Source organism: Neopelma chrysocephalum, unplaced genomic scaffold (genome assembly GCF_003984885.1).
Source record: "Neopelma chrysocephalum unplaced genomic scaffold, ASM398488v2 Primary Assembly neopelma1_22, whole genome shotgun sequence".
Classification (NCBI taxonomy): Eukaryota; Metazoa; Chordata; class Aves; order Passeriformes; family Pipridae; genus Neopelma; species Neopelma chrysocephalum.
In genome coordinates, this window is record NW_020897689.1 from 14,409,589 (window position 1) to 14,426,093 (window position 16,505).

At 37.1% G+C, this 16,505-nt stretch overlaps 1 protein-coding gene across 3 annotated transcripts in view; it reads left to right on the forward strand.

The window, feature by feature from the left end:
* Positions 1 to 16,505, forward strand: part of TOX (thymocyte selection associated high mobility group box) — a 224,327-nt gene that overhangs the window by 135,606 nt on the left and 72,216 nt on the right. The gene's annotated exons all lie outside the window — the stretch shown is intronic.

Below are 16,505 nucleotides of genomic sequence, written 5' to 3' on the forward strand. Positions count from 1 at the left end.
GAGGCTCTTTCCATTCTCATTTGCATGTGCTGAGAGATGTACAAAAATTTAATATCTCCTTTCTTGTTTACTGCACTTTTGGAAAACAGCAAATGTTATTTCTGATTCTAGGCCAAATCTTATAGCCTTTTTACAGTTCCCGGTCCTTAGCCAGCCAGAATCCAATTGAAATGACTGGATGACTTGCTTATAAAGTCTGTCAGATAGTCATTATGGTTGTAATCTTGGGAAGCCTGATATTATAAATCACTTCTTTGAATGTTAAATTGCTTACAACAACTGCAGAGCTACTACTTTACATGTTACATTTTCAAGTGGGCTCTACAAATAATTAGTATACTTTTTGCATAGCAGCTCCAGACAAGATTATTTCACATTGATGTACAATTCTAAGCCAAAGAATTAAAAATCCCATGGAAGAGGATGGAGCCTGACACTGTGTGGGTCTCACTGCACTTAAAGGACTAGATGGACTGCCCAGGAGCTGCAGATCCCAACAGCCTAAGTTAAGAATCTCCTGTTCCTAGAGATAAAGAGTCTGGGCTTCTCACCAGAGGATCAAAGGCTTAGGGCCCCGTGTCCCAGCTGGGAGGTTCTTCGCTTAGAGACTGAGGCTGTTTAGGCTTCCAGCTTGCTAGATCTGCACCACTTTATCTAAAAAATGTAAATCAGTCCTGTGAACCTGGGAGCTGAGGCAGCACGTGGAAGTTTTGGGACTGAAAAATCTAGGCTCAGCTCCCCGTCAGCCCCTCAGACTAAAAGCCCTAGAGCCAGGGGCCATGGTAGCTGGAAAACAGTTCAGAACAAAAATCTGCATTGTCACAGAGCTTCATTGCAACTTAATTAAAATAAGGCTGCCTTGATTTTGAGGAGCTCTGCATTCCCTCTGAGGATGTCCAACAAGCTGTACTGCAGGGGGAACTAGTCGTGGCTTCTTATGTGATGCTTAGTTGTTATTGATTTACTAGGATGTTGCGCGCTTTGTGTTTGAGGTCACAATCTGACCCCAGGGTTATATTCAATAATGGGAGGAGTGGGGGAGAAGCAGATCTTCATAAAGACATACAAATATGCTCTGTGGAAGGATTCTGAATTTTATTTGTGTATCTACAAAGCTGATGGCATGCATTAGAGAGCATGAGCGAAATCTTGCATAGGGTTCTGAGAATTAGAGCTATGAAATTACTTGAAAAAGTAAGAGAAATAGTTGACACTCCAGTCAACAGACAGTATTTCATTGAATTGACCTCTTTTAAGCCATAACCATGACTCAAAACTATGCATTCTTTTAAGCTATGATGTTCCACATTAACCTCTTGCAACAAGCTCTCGACAACGGACTTGAGCATTTGTAGATCATCACAGTGAATTATTGCATTAAGGGCAAATACAAAAAAGAATAATAATATGACTAGGTGATTTTGCTATTGGGACTTAGTGAAGATCAGAAAAAATGAAAATCTGATGTCAAGAAAATATGTGCTAAATTCTGTCAGTAATTTCTGAGGATTTGTTCAATAAATAAAGCATGATGCATGAAGTATCATGGGCTAAGTCAACTGTTATCCCTACTTGCATGCCCTTTGCACACAGGAGGGCCTCTTACCTAGCAATAGTTTTAACTCAAGCTGGCTTGTCTGTGAAGGGGATTAAGCTACATCTCATGTTAGTAACAACTGGTAGGATGTTTAACCGCAATTTTGTACATTCAAACACTGTTTGGCAGTATGGTTCATCTGATTTGAATTTGATAACTTGAGATAAATTAACTTGAGGAAAATAATTTAACAATTTAAGTCTTCAGTGAATTCAATGACTTCTTCAGTAAATAGAATGACTTCATAGTTCTTTTGGCTTTCCATAGATGAAGAAAGACAGAGGGTTTTGTAGAGTCATCATTCTTTACTTAGCTTTGAAGCTTTTCTTTATAATCCAGAAAATTTTACATTTTTTTCTTCAATATGACTCTTTTCTCATGCTATTACTCATCTCTAAGTTTCCTTTTTACTGTCTTATCAAACTCTGATCCATTTAACATGTACTTGCCTAAATCTCTCTTATATTGCCTCATATAGAATATAATGCATAAGTTTCTCCAATCTATCTAAACCCTTCATTCCGTATAATTTCTGATATATCAAATACTGATAGTGTATTTGGAAACCATGTGTCTCACTTTATTTTTCAGGGCACTACTGAGTATTTTTAGAAAAATTATTCTTAGAAATGAGCCTGTTGGCTGATCTCTATCCCTAATTAATTTCACATCTTCAGCAAATTTTACTTATGTTGGGACAAAATCAGCTGCAGTGCAATGTGCCTGTGATTGAATTTGGTTATTTTTTTCTTTACTTTCAAATCCTTCCTTTTAGCCAGTTTTTAACCCATGTTGGTATTTTAGTAATAATACCTTCTTTTTAATCTGTGTTAGAACTAGTGAGTGTTTTTCAGTTTGTGTTTTTAATAGGCAAAGAGTTAATTAATGCTAGCCAAATGAGAGAAAGGAAACTCATTTCAGAAATGTTGGAAAAATACTTCGTACACTGAGTGTAGCCTTTTTCTTTCATCTCAACTACCAGGTGTTTTCAGACAAAGATTTCTGTGATTTTTGGATAGATTGAAAATTGAGGATATTTCTTTCCTAAAACCCCTTCGAATCTAACCACATTAGAAGTCCTGGTTTCATACTGTGCAACACTCCCTCTAAGATGCAGATGAAATCCCTTTGAGTAAGGATTGCAGGATTTACCCCAAGCTCTGTAAGAATTCTCCTCTGTGGAACTTCTTAAACACACACAATAAGAGCCCACTATCAGCTCAGTGAATTTGTATTAGAGATCAGCTTCTTACAGATTTTTTTTTACACTGCAGGAATTCTTTGTGAAAAATTTTACAATGCTGGGAGATGAAAATTTCTCATTCCCGTTGACTGTGTCTGATACTTAAAATTGGAATTAGTCTTCTTTGCAGTTTTTTTGGTTGATTCAACTTTCTATTGCATCCCCACTACTTTAAAAAAAAAATGAACAACAAAACCTCTAAAGTCTCTCCTTCTCATTATTCTGCTGTCAGTTCATATATTTACTTCTGTGTTTGTGTATTGCTGTTTTCTTCTTAGGTGACGTACAGACATATACAGACATGCACATGCACACTAATTTATACTGTGCTGTCCCATACAGATTTCTTTAGATGCTCTTTATATCTGGGTATCAGGGGTTCAGAAGCCTACAGAATATGTGCAGAATGTGAGGCACAGTGATATGAACACATGGTCCAGCCCCAGCATGGGAGCTCTCTAAAGTCCTCCTTCAAAATGAACATGACTGCTAGTCCTGCTTCTTAATTGGATCCAATTTGATAAAGATAGAGCTGTTTGTTTAGTGAAAATGATGCAATACACGTTTGTTTCTATATAATGTAATAGGGTCCCTTCCTGGTTTCCTACAGTTGAAGGTAACCCTGTGTGGGTTTGGTTCAGTTCCAGCTGGGGCTTGACCTGCCAGCCCTTCTCTGTTGACATGAGCTTTTCTGAAATATCCAAAAAATATTTCCAAGGACTGCAAGAAATACCCTTCTAACATTTGCAAACAAATGCGTGTATATAATATCTCTATGAGAATGTGTGTTTATCTGTAAAAATGCTTTTGGATGTGTTCTATAAAATGATGTTTTCTGTGTGTTCAATTTATAAAAAAAATTATAGACATTTCAGCTTCTTTAGTATACCCTACAGATGATTGCTTTTTTCCCCAAGAAACCAGGGTTAAAAATTACAGTGCTGTTTTTACATAGAGAGAAGAAAAAAAAAAAAGCCCCTATTTTTGGAATGCTTTCATTTGTAATCATGTGCTGATCTTTTTGAAAATGTGGCTCATGGTGTTATACTAAAGAAAATTTACAAGAAAGAAATAAAAGAGATTTCAGTTTCTTGAAACACTTCAGATTTCTGGGTTTGAAGTCTAACGTGGAAAAGATGTTAAAAGACAATAAAATCAGGAGGTTTATTTCCCAAATGCTCTACTTGTGCTACCAACAAAAGCCAACATAATGTATATACTTAGGTTTATTGTCATTTTTAGAATACAGTCAAGGCACACTTTGAATTCAAAGGCTACTGTACAACTGTTTTGACAACCACCACATCAGTAGGTAATGTGCAGGACATATGAAACTGAAGCAAAAGTGTTTCTTTAGGTCTATAGGGAGTGCAGTACATGAAGGAATTCAGATATATTAGAGCAGCATGAATTTCTAATATGTAGCTCTTATGAAAAAGACCACTGGCATATTGAATAATGCTGCTTTCAAAGCAGAGCAGAAAATGTGATTACAGACAATTTCATTGCTGTTTTTAAAATAAATATTTTCAAAATCTTGAGGTATTTTATTTCATGTAATGCATAAAATATGTAACAGTGGACTAGAGCTAAAGATCTTCTAGGACACAGAAGAGTAGATGATGTCAGCTATAATTATTCAGATGTGGAATAATAGAAGCATTAGTTTAAAATAAAATGCGTGTCACAAAGGCCCATGTCCTTATATAAAAAAAGGCAATAAAAAGCCGCTTTTTTTTTTTTTTGCACACTTTGACAGAAGAATAAAGGCAATGAATAATTATTTAACATTATGCCCCAATTCATCAAAGCCTGGACAATTACATTATACTTTTTCATGAATTATATTTTTTAGATATGAGACCCATGAGAGAGTAATATCTTAAACAAAATGTGGCACTGTATAGCAGAAAAGAAAGCAAACAGCTACTTTTTTTTTTTCATTTTTTCATCTCAGGTAGAATGAAGCTAGTATTTCTTATTCACAGGACAGTTGCTAATAAATCCAATACAGGAGATTGTTGTTGTTGTACCTGGGACATATTTAAGAGATGTTGTTTTACTAGTTTCATACATTTTAGTTTAAATTCAGTATTCATGACTCATCTGGAGGCTGACCTATACAGTTGTTTTTTTTTTTGCACCTTTAAGCGTTAATGCAAACTACGGAGTCAAACAAAAACTTTTTTTCTGATGAACAAGATAACATAACAAAATAACTTTCATAACACAAAAAAATATTTTTATCTTCTAACCTAAGTGTGGAGATTCGAGTCATGTTTGGATACTTTTTTCTAGCTTGTATTGCATGCCAGTGGTAGCAGATACTTTTTGTCTCTGGTGAATACTCCGCATTTGTGCCTCATTACCAGGCTCTGGTCTTCAGTTTACATCAAAATTTACTGTTATGCTACACAGACCTGCTGCTACCCCAAATTTTATTGCAGTGAGTTATTGCCATCAGAACCACCAAATCATAAAGCTAAGGTCATGTAACATCTTGTGTTAAAGGATTTTTTTTTCCTCTTATTAAGCAACTTTGTATTCTTGCAGGATGTCTTTCTTTTCCTTAAAAAACCCAAGCAACCAAGAACAAAAAAAACCCACCATATTTTACAAGCTGGATTTTTCCACAGAAATAAGCCTTGTTTGGAAAGTAGTTAACGTATGTTTTGTCAAACAGCCTAACTATGGGGATACACAATCAAATCAGCTGATGTCAATCAGCATAACTTTATTGTCTCCAGTAAAATTATGATGATTTATTCCATCAAGGGCTCTGGGACATCATGTTTATCTTTTCTTTCTTCTGATGTCTGCTACAGTCTTTTGTCATCAGAAAGGCAACAGAAAGGATATGTAGAGGAGCTGATTAAGATGTAATTTGATCAAGGTTCTATAAATACCTGAATATTGCATATCTGCTACTAGAAGGCTTTTCACTGTGCTACAAAAAACATCTGATGTCTAGAAATTACAGCTGTATAAAATCAGACTGGAAACAAAGTGTGCATTTTTAACAGTGATAGAGGTATGCCATTTAGCTAATGTACTATGGGAGGTGTTTGGGTCTCTGTACCTGAGGACTGAATTGAAATGGGGCATCTCTCAAAAAAGATGTGCTCTATCTGGGACTGCACTAATAGACCCCACACTACAGCAGGGGGACCAGGACCATCCCATGGGTTACATTGTCCCTGGGTGGTTCTCAGCAGTAAACATCAGTCTGTGCATTCATGGAAGGGATAAAATTGCTGGTAGCACCTCTGCAGTTTTTCCCGTGCAAGAGAACACCAGCAGAGTGGAAAAAGCATCCTGTGGGTGCAGGCTATTATGGACTCCACCTTTTTTAGGTCAGCCAGGACAAGAATTGTTGTCAAAGTATTTATGGCCACACTTTTTCATGAACTTTGCTCTTTTTCTGTTCTTATAGTATTATCTGGTAAAGTTATACTTTTAGTCTCTAAGTATTAAGAACTTGCCTTAAAGATAGAGCAAGTAAATATTTGTACATTACTGTAGGAAAATATTTGTACACAAATGACCAGAACTCTTTTTAGAATAATTCTGGTTCTCATTTTTAAAATTGCCACTGAAGCTGTTGATTTACTGTCAGTTAGGAAAAACAGCATTCTGCTTATTTGAATGTGGGTTTTGAGACTCTGTGTGGCTCACATATTTCACAAATTCAGTAGGAAAACACTTCAGTATAATTTCAAGAAGAAATAAGGTGGCTTTTTTTTTTTTTTTAAAACGGCCTTCTATAGAAAATTCTTTGGTGAACTTTTTTCACGGTGATTACCCATTGTCTGATAGGAATTTATTTGCTACATAAGAAAGTCATCATGGCTAGGCTTCGCGAAGGAAGATTTGGGAAGGGCTCTACCCACGTATGTTGCACGCACGTTGGTGGCTAAAAAGGCCAATACAAGATAGGCATGTCCGGTTGCAAAAGGCACAGCAGAAAGACTCCTTAGATGGTATATTCTGCAAGGCTCGATTCTTTCTGCGTTGTCTTTTCTCCTCAAGGGTGATCCTGCGTGCTTTCTCAAAGGCATCAGCAGTGTTATAGATAGTGTGTCTCCAGACCTCCTGACTGGAGGCCAGAATAGACCAGTTATGGTGGTCAATATGGCCGAGGCTGAGATGTTGTTTCAGGAAGTCCTTGTATCTTTACTTCGGGGCTCCTCTCTTGCGGCAGCCAGTGGCAAGTTCACCATAAAGCAAGATCTTAGGGAGGTGGTGGTCCTTCATCCTGGAGACGTGCCCTGCCCAGCGCAGCTGTGTTCTCAGTAGCATGGCCTCAATACTTGTGACTGCTGCTTGTTCAAGAACAGATGTATTGGTCACATAATCTGACCAGTGGATGTTTAGGATTGTACGGAGGCAGCGTTGATGGAAGCGTTCTAGGAGACGCAGGTGGTGGCGGTAGATGACCCGTGATTCAGATCCGTATAAAAGAGTAGACAGCACTATGGCTCTGTAAACACTGATCTTTGTACTTTTCTTCAGGTGTTTATTTTGCCAAACTCTTTTATGAAGCTTTCCGAAAGCACTATATGCCTTTGCTAACCTGTTGTCTATCTCCCCGTCAATCTTACCATCCGAGGAGATGAGGTTGGCAGTGAGAGTCTGTGTTGGAGTCAACTGGCATTGGCTCCACTGGGCATGGTGAAAGTTTCTAGAAGCTTCTCACAGAGGCCTCCTGCTACCAAGGCCTTGCCACACAGCAGGGGAGGCCGGGGGTGCCGTGCAGCCAGCTGGGATGTGCTGAGCAGTTGTTGTGGAGTTGGTTTCTCTGAACAGTGTCCAGGGCTGGGGCAGCCCTGCTCTGCTCATGGACACAGGGCAAGTGCTGCGAGAGCAGGTGGGGGCCTCAAAGTACATCTCAAACCTGTTTCCTCCACCCAGACCTCAGCTTTGCTCTGGAAAAAAAAAAGTAAGAAAAAGATATAAGTATAGTTGTATTAATTACAGTTTTTTAGACTTTAACCTGATAGGCAGAGGCTAAGACATGATGAATGTGGTGCAGAGAGGAAGCCTTCAGTTGTGGGTGGTAGATTATACAACACCTCACATGTGAAATACTCACAGGAGTGATTAATACATAAGCAGCATCGTAGCTGCAAGTGTCAAACAAAACAGATAATAGAGTATGCAAATAGAGAAAACATAACTCTCAGAAAATGTCAGAAATTCAGAGGTTTCAGCAGCAGAGATTGTTGACTTTAATCTGCTGCTTTTAACATTGCATGTAGTTGTCGAGAACAGAACGATAATGAAATGTTTCTGAAGACTCAGACTTTGGCAAAAAAAACAACTTAGTGATCTAAGTCCTGTAGATGGAATAGAAGTGAAATGTCTGTCTCAAAAACTGTGAACATGCTTTTGTGAAGACAAAAAGAAAGGAGAAGCGCCCGCAGTGCAGAAAGGGAGAGTTTTGTGGATCAGGTGGAGTAGCCTCTACTTCCACCTGTTTCATCATTTAAATGCATACATTTGCATTCCTCGAAACTCAAAAGCAGCTGAGAAGACTGCACATCCTTCGTGGATTTGTACTGCATTCATCATCTCATCCCATTTTGTTCAGGAATAGAAAGATACCTTGCATGGATGAAACCAGTCCCATTATGCATTGTCTAGGTGCCATGTAAATGCTGGAAGTTCAGCTGTGCTGCATGACTGTGCTGAATGCTGGGACACGAGCAACCCAGAACTTCATGCTGGTGTCAACCTGATAGAACAGTGTGTGAATTCTCCTTGTCAAGTCTTGCATGTGTAGAGTCATAGATGTTTAGCAAAATTTTTTATTTATTTTGGGAAAAAAACCACTTTCTTGAGTTTCTTGATTTTTGTGAGTTGAAGGAATTTGAATGGTCCAATTAATACCCTCAAAGGTTTTTTTATCTGTTTTAATTGTTTTTGCAGAGCTTAAAGTATCATCATTTGAGTTTACTAGTGACTTTTTTCAGGAGGAAGGGAAGAAAAAAATTCTACTTGGTAGTATTTTGAGATTTGGAGAAATAATCAGAATTAAAACCTAATTACTTTCTTATTTTTATCCCCTTTCTTTCACAAGGCAATTAAGAAATGCTTAAAGTGTAAGGATGTGTATTCCTCCCTGATCCTTTCAATAACATTAAGATTCATTTTAGACTGGTGTTTGCCTCTCTGTTCCCCCCTCTCACCTCCCCTTCATGTATACAAAATCTGTATACAGAAATGCTATGTAAACACCATGTTGGGATTCCTTGGGAGCAGCATGTACATCCTTAACCTCCACTCCTTGTGTGACACTGTACTTCAGCCACATGCATGCAACTTAGGATCTCTGTAACCTCACTCACACACGGCTGAGCTGCACTTTCACCATGTTATACATGCTGTTGCCTCTATATTAGAACAATACAGGTATGAAAATTAATGTCCTTAATTCATTTTCTGTGCATACCATGGATGGATGCAGTTACAAAAAAGGATTTGATGTATGTAGTGGCAGCAAGAAGCATTATGGAGTGAGGAACACCTCTAAGGGATGCTTGTGCATATCTTTCAGCTACCAAATCACAAAAATGAACTCTTTTCGTCTCAAGTCAGGTAAACAAAGGAATTATAGTTTATCTTATGTATTATCAGGGTGTACCCAACATTCCTATTTCAACCAACGTGCAGGGACAGAAAAGAAACAAATTAGATGTTACAGGTGGTGATGTGGCACTCTGTGTGCCTGCCCTGACCTGGAGCTGATGCAGACTGCAGTGCTCAGAGTACATACATACATATACATATATACCTGGATACACATACCTAGAGATATATGAACATATATATGTATATGTACATATATATGTATGTTCACACTGTTAATCACTGAAGCCCTCTGCTGGAAAGGGAATGTAAAAGACAGGATGTAGCATCTGTAGTATCCCCCTTCTTCCCAAATTGTGGATCCACGTTGTTAAACAGAGAGTAAAACTAGAGCCAAATTATTGAAGTAGATGCAACAGGTTTAATTAACATACTACACATAGCTGCATAGTGTAAATTTTTTACCAAATCACTGGGTCATAACTGAGGTTGCAGTGTCTGACAGTAACTTTAAAAATAGGTACTTTTGCTAATTAACAAAGGAAGAAGCCTAGTTTCTTAAAGTGAGACTTGGCATACCTAATGGATAACAAGATGAAGCTACTCCATACTTAGGCTTCCTGACAGTAATAATATTGAGCTACAGGTGCCTTCACTTCATCCTTATAATAATGATCTAAACTGAAAAAAAAAAAAATTGAAATTAGATTGTCCTTTAACAAAAAAAGCCCTGTACATGGAGTATTTACAGGATCAGGCCCTTGATGAGAATGCATCGCTTTTTTATTTCAAGATGGGACTTCATTCTAATACACTTTAAGTTTACCTTCATTCACACATAAAGAATTTCAGAAATTAACTCAGTAACTAAGCTTCAGTTTCCTACATATGCTCTAATACTCAAGTGTGGCATCTCAGTTTAATGAATTTTATTACACTCTCCTTTCTTATGAAGTAGCATAAAAAGTGTTCAGTGCAATAGGCTTAGTCCTGATCTGGATATTAAGTGCAGCTTAAGTTGCCTGACTAAAAGTATACAGTGTAAAGTAACCACTGGCAAAACTTTTAAAAGTTATTTTTTGAAAAGAAAAGAAAACAAAAGAAAACAACTAACCCCCCCCCCAGCATTTGAAAAATTATGCTAGTGGCACTCTGTGTTCTTCTGCAGCGGTCTTGAAGTGCTTTGCAGTCACTAATTAGCTAAGAAGATAATGTACACGGTACAAAGAGGTGCTTGCAATATCAGTCCCTCCTATTTGTCAAGTACTATATTGTAGGATAGAAAAACATTTACTTTACTAAAAAGCCAGTAGTATGTAATTCACGATCTACAAAGACAGATGAGTCCCAAGCTAAAAAAAGCTGAAAGAAACAGATCTTAAAGGAAGAGGGAGAAGATGACCTTACATACTGGGACCCATAATGATGAAAATATTACAAGGAGCTGATTTCCTGTCTGATGGTCAGTAACATGAACTGTGGTGAGAGTCAACTTTCAATATTAGGACTAGCAGATGTCCTCAAATGTAATAAAGGCAGGAATTAACTGCCATGTGTTACATATATAATATAAAGTTATTGTGGTGTCATGAAAGTGTTTTAAGGTCACTTATAATGCATATAATGGTAGCTGAGACATTTAAGCTCTGAAGCAACCTGGAAGTGATACTGCAAACTTATGAGCCATGGAAAAGATGCAAGGGTTGTTTTGATTGTCCTTGAAATGCAGTCAGCTCTAGAGAGCATTGAAGTATCTGTTTAACCACAGAGCATGATGCTCCACTGCCCCAGACTCCCAGTCCCAGGCCCTACAGACCAGTTCCATAGCACACATGTTTCTTCTCACTTGTCATCAGCTTTCGTGAATGCAGGTAGGGGAAAACTCACAACAGGGAAGTTCACTGCCCAGAGCTGGGCCTGTGTAATTTTAATTGAGGCTGATATTGTTGCACTAACTTCATTGTTTGTGGCCTCTGCCTCTGAACTACATTTTAGGAGCTCTGTGACTGACTGAAAACCTCGGTGGGAATTTCAGAAATGCTCTGGCCTAACGTTGATCCTGTCCTGCTCTAGCAGGGGCTTTCCCAGGGTTTCAACAGAAACAGAGCTAGCCCTATAATAGATGCTTTCATTTGTTCATAAATTGCAAGAACTTAGATTTTAGATTATGTCAGATTAACGATGTGTCAACAAAATTGTTTGTCAATAATGATCCACCCTCTGTCATCATAATTCTGAAATGGTTTTCATTGTAGCATATGGAAAACTAGTGCAAGCTGTAACAAAACTGAAGAGAAGAACTATAATCTAATGTGCTGTTTTGAAACAATTTTTATTGTTTTGATTATCATATAATTAAAGGCAGTATAGCAAAGCTCTGTTACAGAGAAAAGTTTCATGAGTAAACTGAACCTCTTGGATCCTGGCTCAGTGCAACCTTAATGTTATGTTACTTACCAAATTATGGAAGTTGGTCCAGAGGGAACTGTAACATCCCTCCCTTAATGCAATCCAAGGGAGGATTTTAAAAGGTCATCTCCCTGTAAGCAGGATACTCCATAGGTTTGTCATTTCTGACAGATGTTTCTCTAACTTACATTTTAGAGAATTCATCTAGACTCCTCAGGCAAGCTCTGGATACAGGTCTTCACCCTTAAAAATTCACCATTGTGTACATAAAACCCAGCACACAGTGGAGATTAAGGAAGACGATTTAATCTTTTCAATTGTCTGGGGTTTTATATATATAGCTTATATATAGGTGTATATATTTATATTTATTAAATGTATATCAAGAATGTATGATAGGTAATAGATGTTGATGGAACAGCTAGGAAATAAATAATCAAGAGAATGTATATTAACTCAGACTGTTTTGGTTCATAGCTGATTTGACCATTTAAGAAACAGTAGAAGAATAATCAGCTTTTCCCAAATCTTATTAGCATATAATTACAATCCAGACTGTATTAGCCCATAAACTACACTGAGCAAAATAACTCTTCTTGAAGGTTCTGCTATAGTGTGTTATTTTATGTTTATGTGCATATTTTAAATATTATATTTATTTATCATCATCCATTACTTAGAAAGTTAGGCTGAAGGAATAGATGTTTATGATACTTAAGGAATGTCACTGCAAGAAATGGTATAAAAATAAGCAACAGGTGAAGGTTGGGAAAAAAACCTTGTAATGGCATCCGAATAGCCTGCCAGGTAGTGTTAAAGCACTGGAACATGCACAAATGGGAAAATCCTGTACTGGCTGAGAGATGAGTTGGATGATTTAATAGACGTTTCTTTGAGATGTAATTTCTGTAACTGGTTGATACATACACTAGTGTTCAGACATTTGGACTCGTTTCTTGTTTGTCTGGCAAATTATTTCTTGTGAAAGGTTATAAATTACAATAAATAGACTTTGTAGAAGATGAGCTACATGATATACTTTGAAAGAGTTTTTCAGCTGATATTCAAGATATTAATGCCAAAGCAGAAAAACCCAATAGAGTCCTAATCCCATGGCTTTGCTTGAGTGCAGTGCTAGGAAGGTGCACTGCCATAAATAATATTTACATTGAATAAGATAGAAAAGATAAAACAGAGAAGTGAATGTTACTTACTTAGAAGATGTTTTTACTCCTGATTTTGCGACTGATAGGGAAGGAGGAAGGGAGGTAGGGAGGAAGGAATGGGGAAAGAAGGAAAAGCAAGCATTTATAAAAATGTTGATGTAGTTATAATTAGATCCATTTTAGAACCAAAAGTTTTATGCAGAAACTGACAGAAGGATACACAATAATTATAGTTTGCTGACAAGCTGAATAGAGTTTCCTTTTTTTATCTTATGGTGTTAGGAAACCAAACTGTAAATAAATATGCAGTTTGACAGATCGTAATTGCAATCAGCAAGGCGTCTTTTCATTTAATCAGATAGTGTTATTAAAATGGGGTTACAATTAAACATTTTATAGTGTGACGTAGAACTCTATTGAAATTCTCCAGCAAACAGTAATTTGCATCTGATGCTTCTGCAACCCATTTCCATTTGCAGAAACGTTATTGGTTGTGACCTTCCAGTGGTAAGGTCTCAGTTTGCTGTTCTCTTCCTACTTTGATACATGATATTAAGTATCCTTTTTTTTTTACTTCACAATGAAGCTTAAAACTGTTTTTTACCCTTATTAAAACTGCATGACATTGGCCAAAGCGGATTTGCACCAGAGGAGATGTGGAATTACCTAAGCATAAATTGTCTTAACTCTAGGAATTGTAGTTTGGATCAACTGTAAACATGTATCTAATTGACAATGAAATGTTTCAAGGGAAAGTAATATGGCTTTTGAAATGTATAGGTAGCATTCATTATATTGCTGCACCTCCGACATTACTCCAATTTAGGGTGACATAAAGCCTTGGGTTTCCCCCTGTCTTTCTCTAGATGTAATCTGTGATTCCAAGAAACATAAAAAAATGTTTTTCAGGAAATCTTTGAAGCATGGCCACCATGATTCTACATCTGTTAGTCCCATTTTGTTCCTCCATCTTGTTCCACTATTTGTTCTCATAGTTTTGATAAACTAAGTAGGAGAATATGAAGTGAGGAGTGTTCTACCTTCTAAGACTTTTTCAGGTAACTTTTCTCTGGGATCATCACCCTCTAAGAAGTTGAAAAGAGCAAGAAGAATCATTAGGAGACACAATTTTTGAGCCGTTCTTCAGGTGCATGCAGACTCCACTAATGAAACTGTGCATAGCAAATGTTTGGAGCAAAGGGAGTGAGTGATTTGCATCAGCAAAGGATGAAAGTCTTTGAAAATCAGGGGACGAAGCTACTGCTCATTTTACTTTGGTGTACATTTTTGGAGGGAACATCAGTGGTTTGAGGAAAGTCAACATTTTCCTTACTGGAAAATAATCAGGCAGTTATAAAACGTACATTCTTGGTTGTTGTCACTAGTAATAGACAAAGGAAAAAATAAGGAGGGAAGGAGAAGAAAAAAGGGGGAAGAAAAGTCAAGTATACTTTCTTTTGGTGGAATGTGAAGTTGTATGAATATGTGAGAAGAAGAAAAAATTGAAAGAAATAATTTGCTTTGACATGTTATGCATTTATTTTAGCTTTGCATTATTCTTGCCTTGGAACCTCTTAACTTTTTCCTACTTTTCAACAGGTACAATCACTGTAAAGTAGATTGATGCAAAGGCTCTAACTCCATACTGCATTCCCATCAGTTTTTTCTCTTCATTTGTGTGCCTATATGCAACATCTTCCCCTGCTTTTCCCTCCAGATCACTTTTCTGAGGAACAGCTTTCAAAAGGTTTGTCAGAGATAGAGGTCTTCCAACTTCATGCCATGTGATTAAATAATTGTATTTCCAAAATACTCAGAAGTTCAGTAGTCAAGGAAAAATATAGCTGATTAGCAAAGGAAATTTTGAATTGCACCTCAACAACAGACAGGATAAGCAAAAGGGTTGACTTTGCTGTTCCTTTCCAACATCAAAAGAAACAGGGCTCTAAGGGTTCTCTAATTGGTCCTCCCTGCACAACACAGGATTACTGCCCATGCAGCTTCAAGATGAGATTGAGATCACCAGCCTCTGGTAAGGGAGTGCTGTAAATGGCTGAGGAAGAGAACTTATGACAATCACAAGCCCACACATGTAAATAAGAAAGTGATGTTAAGAGGTACATTGAAAAAAAAAAATGTAACCAGATTCTCTCCAAGGTTACTTGTATTTTTTCTGAAATAAATGAAACTTATACCTGAGTCTAATGTTCAAAAGAAGGAAAAACTAATACATCTGACCTGCATATAGTGGCTTTTTAAGAGCACATCTCCTGGTGTATGCAGGTGTGAAAGAGAAGATGATCAGGATAATTATCTGAAATTAAATCAGATTGCAGGTTGATCCCAAAGAAACAGATCCATCCTAGGGTTTTGTAGTGCTATCCATCACTACACTATCCATCATCTAAGCACTCTGTCTTACCTTCTAATATCTTTATTATTTATTTGAAAAATACAGACATAATTGTGAAATTGTATTCATGCTAGAACCACTTTGGCTGGTATAAGGAAGTATTTCTCAAGAGGGGAAAAGGCCTGAAACAACAAGGTGGCAAATGTACATAATATTGGACATTTACATTCAGCTGAAACCTAAAGTTTGTTTTAATAATACTGAGAGAGATGCCTGATCTAGCACTCATGTATCTGTCTTTGAACGCCATGTGTTTTAAAAAGATGGAAACTGCACAGGATATATGCTTTCTTCATGGTATTTCTTTGCATTTTCAATTGTGTACCGTATATTCACATACTACTGTGCGTTACAATCAAGATTGTTTGATTACTTTCAATTTGTGCCATAGGATTTTGTCACTCTTGCTGAAAATTTCAAGACATTTTACTCCAGACTCATTCTTTTTTCTTTTCCCCTCAGATTTATTTACTACCTTTAGAAGTAGAAAAGTCCAATTTCGATCATGTTAGAAATAGCTCATTTTAGACAAGTACGTGCTGCTCTGCTTACAAAACATATATGAGTGGAATATGCAATTACCACAACTCAGTTTCCTGCCACAGAAACATTTCAGCATTATAGCATTACAGAAATAGAATGACATGCATAATGAAAGATTTCAAGATTCACCCAAGGCATTTATTCTCTTCACCTTAATGTTCTCAGCAGTAGCAGAGTATCCATTAAAAGGTACGATGAATTATGGTTGCTTAGCAACCACGGGGAGCTTGTAACAGCACCAGAGAATGAAATGGCTGGTTGATAAAATGAATTTTCTCTGAGCATTAGCCTGTTGAAACTGCCTTTTCTTGTGGAACATAAAGTGCATTTATTTGTCTCATGCATTTTTTATTAGAAAATTATTTGAGTTCCAGGGACTTGAATCGTTTTGCTACAGGAGATATTTGATTTTAATGTGTTGTACTAAAATAAGTAATAAAAGACATTTTCTTCAAAGTAAAGACACCAAGCAAACCTAGGTAGCTCCTTTTGAAGTTGGGAATAAAATCTTATATAAGGTATGTCATTACTCATTTCTAATTAAGA